Source organism: Dasypus novemcinctus, chromosome 20, assembly GCF_030445035.2.
Source record: "Dasypus novemcinctus isolate mDasNov1 chromosome 20, mDasNov1.1.hap2, whole genome shotgun sequence".
Classification (NCBI taxonomy): domain Eukaryota; kingdom Metazoa; phylum Chordata; class Mammalia; order Cingulata; family Dasypodidae; genus Dasypus; species Dasypus novemcinctus.
In genome coordinates this window covers 1,858,601-1,868,858 of record NC_080692.1, presented here as the reverse complement: position 1 = coordinate 1,868,858, position 10,258 = coordinate 1,858,601, and the positions used below count along the sequence as shown (strand labels likewise).

The window sequence follows — 10,258 nt, the reverse complement described above, 5'->3', positions numbered from 1 at the left end:
TTAAAATCTTACAGATCAAAAGAAACATTTGCTCCTGCAGCATTCCAAGAATCTCCCTCAACCTCCTCCCACTACCTCACTCAGACCCTCAACTCCCTCCCACTATCATTTCCTCTCCTAAGAAAGTTCTGAATAAATTCAAGTCCCATCCTTCCAGGAGTGGGCTGAAGTCTCTCTCAGACCCCCTCCATTGGGAGAGCTTCTCAATAAATAAATTCTTTGCTTATTGTTAATCAGTCTCCATGTCTCAGTAAGAGCCATATTTTCTTCAACACCTTCCCTTCCAGCAAACCTATTGCTGAGGTCATTCTCAGCATTACTGAATGCACTATTCTGTCCTAGTAGAATGAACTTGACACCCTAGTAAATATTCAATTGTTTATATATGTGAGGGTCAATTTCTGAACTCTGTTGAATTCCATTTCTCAATAGATCTATCCTTTTACAAGTGCATTGCTGTTTTGCCACTTTATCTTTGTAATCTGCATTAAAGTGAGGAAGTGGGAGTCATCCAATTTAAATTTTCTTTTTCAAGATGTTTCTGATTTCCGGGGTCAATTACCCTTTCAAAGAAATTTGATAACTTGCTTTTTCCACTTCTTCAAAGTAGGCTATTGGAAGTTTGGGATTGCATTGGATCTGTAAATAAAGTCAGAAAGAATTAGTGATATTTAGTTTTCCAACCCATGAACATTAAATGTTCTTCAATTTATTAAGGTCTTTTAAAATTTATTTTAGCAATATTTTTAGTAGAGTGTACAAGTCCTTTACATCCTTGGTTACACTTATTCCTAGATATTTGGTATTTTAATTGCTATTATAAATTGATTTTTTTCATTATTTCCTCCTCAGATTCCTCATTACTAGTGTACAGAATCACCACTGATTTTTGTGTCAATCTTATTTCCTGCCACTTTGCAGAACTTGTTTATGAGCCCAAATAACTTTATTGTAGATAAAGCTAGACTTTCTATAAATAGGATAATGTCCTCTGCAAATAGTGAAAGTTTTACTTCTTTCTTTCTAATTCAGATGCTTTTCTTTATTTTTATTCCTAATTGCAAAAGCAAGAACTTCTAACACAAGATTGAGTAAGAGTGATGACACTGGACATCCATGTCTTGGTGTCTGAATTATACAGGGAAAACTTTAAGGCTTTCAACATTGACTATGATAATAGCTGTGGGATTTTCATGTGCCTTTTATTATGTTGAGGAAGTTTCCTTCTATTTCTATCTTTCAAAGTATTTTTATGTAAAGAAAAGAAAGTTGGATTTTGACAAATGCCTTTTCTGCATCAATAGTGTTGTAGAATTTGAGAGAGGTTCAATTATTTGTATATAGAGAGGCCAGGACTCAGGAATGATTTTGAGAAGGAAAATTGGTTTATTGATAACCAGCTGGACTCAGGAGCTTCCTGTTGCAAACCCCAGCCCTGAACAAGACTTTCAAGTTTCTTTTATACAGAGGAAAGGTTAAATGGTCCTTTTGTTTCAGCTCTCAATAGGCTTGAATTAGCACATATATCTTCCATATCTTAGGTAAGCTTTTAGCATGGACTTCATACATTCTAGATAAGCTTTTAACACATTTGGTTTGCATTTCCCCTGAATATTTAAAGTTTATAGACCTTGCATTGTTAAACTGGTTCCTAGGACTGGAGTTATTGCCATGGTCACCAAGGGCAGGACTGCAGCCTCTTACCCTCTCACACCCACAAGTCACAGACAGCTTAGGTTATCTCTGAAGAGACAAAGAGCCTCCCACCTAAGCCCACATGAATAGAAATGGTCATATAATTCTTCTCATTTGATCTATTAATGTGGTATATTACATTAATTGGTTTTCTTTTAGTGAACTATCCTTGTATACCTGAACTAAGACCTACTTGATCATGGTGTATAAGTCATTTAATGTGTTGTTGGATTCAAATTGGAAATGTAAATCACAATGGAAAAATGGTTAGTAGCTATGTTTCAGTATCTGTATATCAGCTGTGGAAAATTAACTTCCACATGTAAAAAAATAATTGCTGAGAAAGGGGGAAAAGGGTTTGATGTTGGGTATATGGGAGTCCCCTTTATTGTATATGTGACTTTACTGTGATCTAAAACATTTTGAAGACAGAATTAAAAAATTTTAAAAAGGATGTAGACACTGAGGAAGGAATGGAAGAGATTGTCTTGCCACTCACTGTACATACAGGGCAACACCTTTTACAGTGAGAAAAGGCAAAATATCAAAAGCAAAGTTTTATGATATTTCTCATTTTTAAACACACCTATTATTTCGTTTATTTTAGTTTTTCTAAATTATTATATTGATGAAACTTTTGTCTAATTTCATTAGAGAAGTTGGTTGATCATTTTATTTTAGCATCTTTATCTGGCTTTGATAATAGGGTGATGTTGATTTCATAGAATAACATAGGCAATCTTCCTCCCTGTTCAGTTTTTTGGTCAACTTTGAGTAGCATTGGTTTTAGTTCTTCTGCAATTTGTCTGTTGATGTCTTCTATTTCTTTCATTGATATAAAGTGTCCATGTGTTTCTAGAAATTCCTGCTTTTCACCTAAGTTGTCTAACTTGCTGGCATTCAGTTTTTTATACTTTCTTTTTTATCATCTTTTAAGTTCTGTGGGGTACATGATGACATTACCACTCATTTCTGATTTCATTTATTTGCGTCTTCTCTCTATTTCTTTGCTAGTCTAATTAAGCATTTGTCAATTTATTAATATTCTCAAAAGCATGTTTTGGTTTTGTTAATGCTCTCTATTATTTATTACCTATTTCACTTAATTCTACTCGAATCATTTTTATTTCTTTCCTTCTGCTTGCTTTGGGATTAGTTTGCTGTTCATTTTTAGTTCCTCCAGATGTACAGTTAGGTCTTTGATTGTAGCTATTACTTATTTTTAAATGTAGACATTTAGGGTTATAAAGTTTCTTCTCAGCCCTATATTTGCTGTATCCCTTACATTCTGATATGCTGTTTTCTTATTTTTATCACTTTCAGGATATTTACTGATTTCTCTTGCAATTTCCCCATTGACCCCTGACCCAATTAGTGCTTAAGACTGTTTAGTTTCAAGTATTTGTGAATTTCCTAGTTCTCTGACCATTATTAATTTCCAGCTTTACTCCATTGAGGTAAGAGACAGTACTTTCTGTCATTTAAATATTCTTTTTAAATTTTATTGAGTTTTGTTGTATGAGTTAACATGGGGTCTATCCTGGAGAATGATCCTTGAGCACTCAAGAAGAATGTATATCCTGTGATTTTGGGTGCTGTTAGAGACTTGAAATAATTAAGCTGTAGCTCAGTTTTGCCTGAAATGCACTGGGGAAAGGCTAACCCCATCCCCCATAAGCTTACATGTCTAAGGGCACAGCACTTCCCACAGGTTAAACAAAGAAACCACATAGAGATGGGAATAAAAGGAAATGAAAACCTTCCCTACCTGCATATCAGAGGTAGATCAAATCCCTGCAGATCAGAGAAACATCTGATCCTGCAGCATTCCAAAAACCATAACCCCCTAAAACAATATCTTCTAGTCACTATCAGGGAAAATTTTCACTTCTATGTCTTCCTATTGGCCTATCCTAATGACTATCATTTCCCCACTTAGGAAATTTCTGTATAAATTCAAATCTCCCCCTTCCAGGAGTGGGCTGAAGTCTGTTCTTTGGACCTCCTCTGTTGGGAGAGCTTCCCAATAAATTCTTTCTCTGCCTGTGATCATATCAGTCTCCATGACCCATTAAGTGCTGTTTTTCTCCAACATACTGTGCTGAAACCCAGGTCTGGGGTCATGTTGAGCCTGATTGACTAGGGAGGAATCTCCCCACTGCCATGACCATCCATCGAACACCAGACATTGAATCTTGGCTGGGTGAGTTAAGGATTTCTCTGCCAGAAGATCTTGCTGTCTCTCTCTCTCTCCTTTTCCATTGTCCAGGACAACCCACTGGGAAAACTGAATGCTAGGTCAGGATCCTTACCATTCCCCAAGGGCCATGGCAGGAGGTATGCCTGCATCCTTGTGAGAAGAAACCCTTTGGCTCCAAAGTCATCTGACTCTAAGTGCAGTTTCCCATTTCCTTGGAGATATCTGACTGATTCAGGGATGTCTGTCTCACTCAAAATCTCCCCCCATTCTAGAGATCCTTAGTCTCCCCCAGCCACCTAAAATGAAAAATTCAATTTTGGCCCCCTCAAAATCCATGCCTCTGAGCTGTCTCCTTCATAACCTTAAAACTCTGTACCTGGAAGGAGATATGAGACCTAAAAACTTCATTTTCTATTCAACCTCTTTATGTTCGCAATACAAATTGGACAATGAAAGTCAATGGCCAAAAAAATGGCACTTTTAATTATCAGGTTCTCCAAGACTTAGAGAACTTTATCCAGTGCTATGGCAGATGGCCAGAGATCCCTTACATTCAGGCATTCCTTTTCCTTCTTTCCCTTCCTCTGCCAATCTGGTTCTTCCTACCACATTCTTCTTTTACACCAGAAACTTCCTCAGAAATATTTTTCTTCATCACTTCCACCCCCTAAAACTTCTGAAAACCCCAACTTTGATCCCTCAGATCACCCCCCCATACCTCCTTCATATAATCCTCTGGGATTATCTCTGAACTCACCCCTTCTTCCTACCCCTCCTTAGCCATTGCTTCTCCCCTCCTCATAGGTGCTTGCAGAAACTACACCCCTCATTCTGCAACACAGCCATCCACTTCCATCAGCATGCAGGCTCCTAACTACACACAAATGTCAGCTCCTCTTTCTCCCCCCTGGGAGCTGAAAAAATAGCCAGAGTACATGTTCCTTTCCTACTCTCAGATGTAAACCAGATAGAGAACTGGTTAATATCTTTTTTTTCAACCTCTACATCACTCTTTCCACCTGTCTATCCCCAGAAAATAAAGAATGTATTTAACTTGCAGCCCAAATACTTGCAAATACCCTAAACCAACAAAACACTGCCAAGAGCCCTGTCAGAGCCACAGCAGTCCCCCCAAAAAACCTAGCTGTAAAGCCTCCACATTCCAGAGTTCACAACAGACACTCCATTGCAGGCAAGTACAAAAAACCCACTGAGGCCATGCTTCAAAGGCAAAAAGCCTGGGCACTGAGCCAAGCAGTGCCCAAACCCACAACCTCCTCCAAGGTCACTCCCACTGGGCAAGCAAGAAATCCACCGAAAGTCTGACTGTCCCCAGGCCTCTCAAGGCAAAAAGGCATCAGTTACCCAGTCAAACCCATCCACTGGCTTCAACCTCCCAGAATTTATGGAACCAGCAACAGATGATTAAATGTACCCCAGAAACTGTGCAGACCACCACAACCATCTCCAAAGCAGAATCTCCAGTAATTCTGATGGTAGCAGGTAAACCAATTTCATTTCTTATTAATATGAAAACCACTTACTCTGCCCTTTCCCAAATCCCTAAATCCTTAACTCACTCCTCAATCTCAATGGTGAAAATCAATAGTTTCACAACCCATCTTTTACTGTACCCAGTAAAAAGCCACCTGTTTACCCACTCAGTCCCTTCTTTGCTCCCCCCTTTTCCATCAAACTCAGTCAGTCCTAAAATCTAAAATACTCTGCCCATCACAAACCAGTCACAGTTCAACTCAAAAATCCTACCCACATCTCATTCAAACCCCAATATTCTGTCCTTCTTGATACCCTGCAAAATATCAAACCTACAATCACTCACCTCTTACAAATAGACCTTTAACTTACTCCTGAACTTTAAATCTATCTGAATGTACTCCTAAAGCAATAATAATTCAAAATATGTTAAATATTTGCCTATCTAAACTAATAAATTTCAACTGCATTTATCACATTCAAATATTCCAACTGTTGCTGATTACTAGTAAACGTGTTTACAAAAGCAAGATTGCATATTACAAGCAACACTGATTCCAAAAAAATCTTGAAAGCTGTAAAAATAGCCATACCAAAGGAATAAAAATTATGTCAAATTAATGAACTTTATGTTTCTGTCAGCATGCCATAACTTTTTGTGTTTGACTGTTCACTGGTAGTATATATTTTAATACCTCCAGATGGTAATATTAGTTCCTAAAAAAACTCTATTCAAATGGCCAAAAATTAAACAAGCACTTATATTAATAAACAGGTATAAGTGATGAAAGTTATAAGTCTTGACTGATAAAATTGCTACAAATATCTGCATTAAAGATGGTTCTTGCCTAAATTAAAATGAAGTTTATTCTTCTTCACAGAATGAAATGTAAAATATTGAAAAAAGGGAAAAATTTGTAGGAGTACTGACTGAAATTTAATGTTTGTTCAAGTGTGTTTTGTCCTAAGATAAGATGGCTGGTTTTTGTAAAATCAGAATGGAAGTATGTAAAACAAAACTTGAATGCATATGGCAAGTTGTAGAAGATGTGTTCTGTGAAGTCAGAGTTTGTCTTAAAATAAAGTATACTCTATGTGGTTGAGAATAGTTATAAAAAGTTTGTAAAAACATTGCTTAAACTGAAATATTCAAATGGTTAATTACAAAAATCTTTATTAAATAGAAACTGAATTAATGATTAAAAGCCACCTCAATCTGCATATTACAGTGGTAATAGGGAAAAATGACTTTAACTCCATTAAAAATGTTGTTTTCAAAAAATAATAAAAAGTAGTTTTTTTCTGTATTGCTAAAATAAAATACCTATAATTGTAATCATGATAATTATATGTTCTAAAAAATTTACTTTGAGACAGTTTCCAAAATCATTTCAGTAACATGTATGTAGGGTGTATAGAATGTATTTTATTGTTAAGGATCTTAAGAGCCTAAAATAGGCAAAAAAATTAGAACAAACTACAAAGTCCTGACTGTCTATCACATTCTTAAATGGTGTTAAGTAAACCAAAAAAAAAAAAAAAGAAAGAAAAAAAAACAACTGTACCCTCTGTTGTAACTGACAAGTATAATGTTTTCTCATATTATTAAGGTACTGAAAACACTTCATCCCTCATTTACCTCAGATATTAAAACCATTATATGTGTTAACAGAAAAAGTTGTGCATGGAAATGAAATCCCCCCCAGCAGGCTGCTTTTAAAACAATAACACAGGCTCAAGCAGTAAGGAGGTGGATCTTAACCTACCCTGTAAATTGGATGTAGCCAGTACCAATATTGGCTTTCAGTAGAGTCTGTGGCAAAGGCGACTTTCTAAGCAAATACCACTTGAGTTTTAGTCAAATTATGAGAAGAAAACAAAGTGCAAAACAGGAACAATGAATTGCTGCAAACTGCCCTCTGTGGAGAAGAAAAATCTGTAAAAGAACATCTGGAACATCTGCCAGCAGTAAGAGGTAACTGTCTATCATGTCCCTGCCCACTCCTCTAACATCTCTTGAGATTAAGGCAGATGCCTTCACGAAAGTCCAGAGTCATACCTTTGAAACCCAAAAAGCAGCAGAGTGGCTCCACCAAAAAGCAAATATCATGGATACCAAACTTGGTAGTGCCTAGGCCAGCAGTTCCAACTGCCTGTCAGTCACCAGCAGCTAATGAGCATCACCCATGAGTGTCCATTGTGCTCACTCCAATAACTGCAACAATTACCTCACTGGATGAGACATACTGTCTGAGCACAGACTCCAGTAGCATGATGGCAAGTGGATTACATTAGTCACCTCCCTCTTTCAGAAGGGGCAAGGTATGCTTTCAGTGCTGCAGATACTGCAACAGGACTCTTGTAACCAGATCCTCACAATAAACTAGTTTAACCTACAAGTCAAAGCACTAGCTGCCCCAAGCCCAAAAGGGAAAGTAATAATAATTTGTTGTTGCCTATGCTTCAAACTATATAAACTGGGGAAAATGTGGTCAATTTGATCACTGTACTGGTCTATGAAGCTCTACTGGTTGGAACTCTTAAATTCATTTTAACAATCACTCAAAAAATACTTATGAAACCACAGTTAATAATCTAAAGTCTTTTATTTCAGCTAAAACTCTATGTGTATAAGCCCATCAAATCATGTAATTTCACTGTCAACTATTAATGTCATTAATGTTCAATGCTAAATGTATAATTTTATTATTCCTTCTCCTCAAACTCCTGGAAGCGATAACCTCACAGCCCACCCTAAATTTCATGGTTAATTCCTATCATTACCGCAAGTATAACTCTAATTCTCCTCCTATCAGCAGGTCTATACATCTTCCATGCAATAACTCAGTTTATCCAGACAGCCATTCAAGATGTCACCCATGATCATCTTCTTGTCCAATTCATATACCAAATCATACAGCCAACAAGCCAGGAATACGTAAACAGTGCCTTTCTGCTGCATGAACAATATCAACCCCTGTGGGACCTGAAACCACAGTCAACTGTACAAAATGGAAGGGAACTTCTTTTCTCCACCCGTTGACAGCAGGAAGTAGCCAGAATGGAGCTGATGCCCCAAATCCCCTCACCCTTCCATCCTTCCCAGTACTGTATACCCCAATACCCAGGTCCTCATATATATATATATATATAAACAAAGAGTTAGGAATGTTAAAGGCTTGCAATAATTAACAAGCTGTAGCTCAATTTCCCCAACATGCACTGGAGAAAGGCTAACCCCATCCCCCATAAGCCTACATGTCTAAGGTCACAGGACTTCCCCACAGGTTAAACAAAGAAACCACATAGAGATGGGAGTAAAGGGAAATGAAAACCTCCCCTGCCTGCATATCAGAGGGAGATAAAATCCCTACAGATGAAAGAAACATCTGCTCCTACAGCATTCCAAAAAACCATAACTCCCTAATGCACTATCACCTAGTCACTATCAGGGAAAATTTTCACCTCTAGGGCTTCCTATTGGCCCCTGAACCTCACTTGGAGCCTCAATGCCCTCCCACCAACTATCATTTCCCTGCCTAGGAAAGTTCTGTATAAATTCAAATGTACCCCTTCCAGGAGTGGGTTGAAGTCTCTTTTCAGACCCCCACCATGCTGCTGGGGGGGGGGATGGTGCTGAAGTCTGAGCGTCCCAATAAATTCTCTGACTGTGGTCCTATCAGTCTCTGTGTCCCAGTAAGCATCATTTTTCTCCAACAGGTGCAAAGATCTCTATATGTCAATTAGGTCTAGTTTCCCTATAATATTAATAAAGAGCCCTATTTTAATTGATTTTCTTCTTAGATGTTCTATTGCTGAGAGTGATGTTTTGAAGTCCCCCACTATGTTTGTTCAGGTGTCTATTTCTTCTTGTTTTTGTCAATTTTTACCTTATGTATTTTCAGGCACGTTTGTGAAACTATTATGATTAGTAATTATGAAATTTATTTATGACTATTCTTTCTTGGTAGATTGTTCCTATATATATATATATATAAAATATATATATATAAAGAGAGAGTCCTCTTTTGTATCTCACAATTGCATTTGAAGTCTATTAATCTGATATTAGTATAGGCATCCCAGCTCATTTGTGGTTACAGTTTGCATGGAAATGATCTTCTAACCTTTCACTTGTAACCTATTTGTGCCCTTGGGTCTATGGTGAATCTCACAGACAGCATGTGCTTGGATCCTGTTTTTACTATTTTTACTATTTTATCTCTAAATGGGGGACTTTAATACATTAATGTTCAATATTTTTACTGTAAAGACAGTAATTATGTCATTTATCTTTAGGCTTTTATTTATGCCTATCTTTTATCTTTTTACTCTTTTAGTTAGACTTAATAATAATCTTCATCTTTAAACTCCCCCCAAAACCTCACTTCCATTTTTTCCCTTTCAGGCTGCAGTACTTTCTTCAGTATTTCTTATAGGCTAGGTCTCCTTTTGATGAGTTCTCTCAATTTCCATTTATCTGTGTTTTATTTTAATGTCTTCTGCATTTTTGAATGACTTTTTTTTTCTGGATACAGAATTCTTAGCTGGCATTTTTTCTATCTTTGTACCTTAAATATATCATACCACTGCCTTCTCACTTCAAAAGTTCAAATGAGAAATCACTCAATCTTATGAGTATCCCTTGTATGTGATGGATCTCTTTTCTCTTGCTGCTATCAGGACTAAAAATATGGAACACTTTACAAATTTGTGTTTTATCCTTGCACATGGATCATGCCAATTTTCTCTGTATCATTCTAATTTTTGTATATGTGTTGCCAAAGTGAGCATCTTACTCTTTTCAAGTTTCATTTTTCTTGATTTAGCTTTTCTTGGTTGATATAAACTTTATACTGTTTTTAAGTT

The 10,258-nt window shown here is 36.8% G+C and overlaps 1 non-coding gene across 1 annotated transcript; it reads right to left on the bottom strand.

Moving 5' to 3' along the window:
- Positions 1-10,076: 10,076 nt before the first annotated feature.
- On the bottom strand, positions 10,077-10,183 carry LOC111764054 (U6 spliceosomal RNA). Its single transcript, XR_002796760.1, has one exon. It is a non-coding gene; the product is annotated as a U6 spliceosomal RNA (small nuclear RNA).
- Between the last annotated feature and the right edge of the window lie 75 nt (positions 10,184-10,258).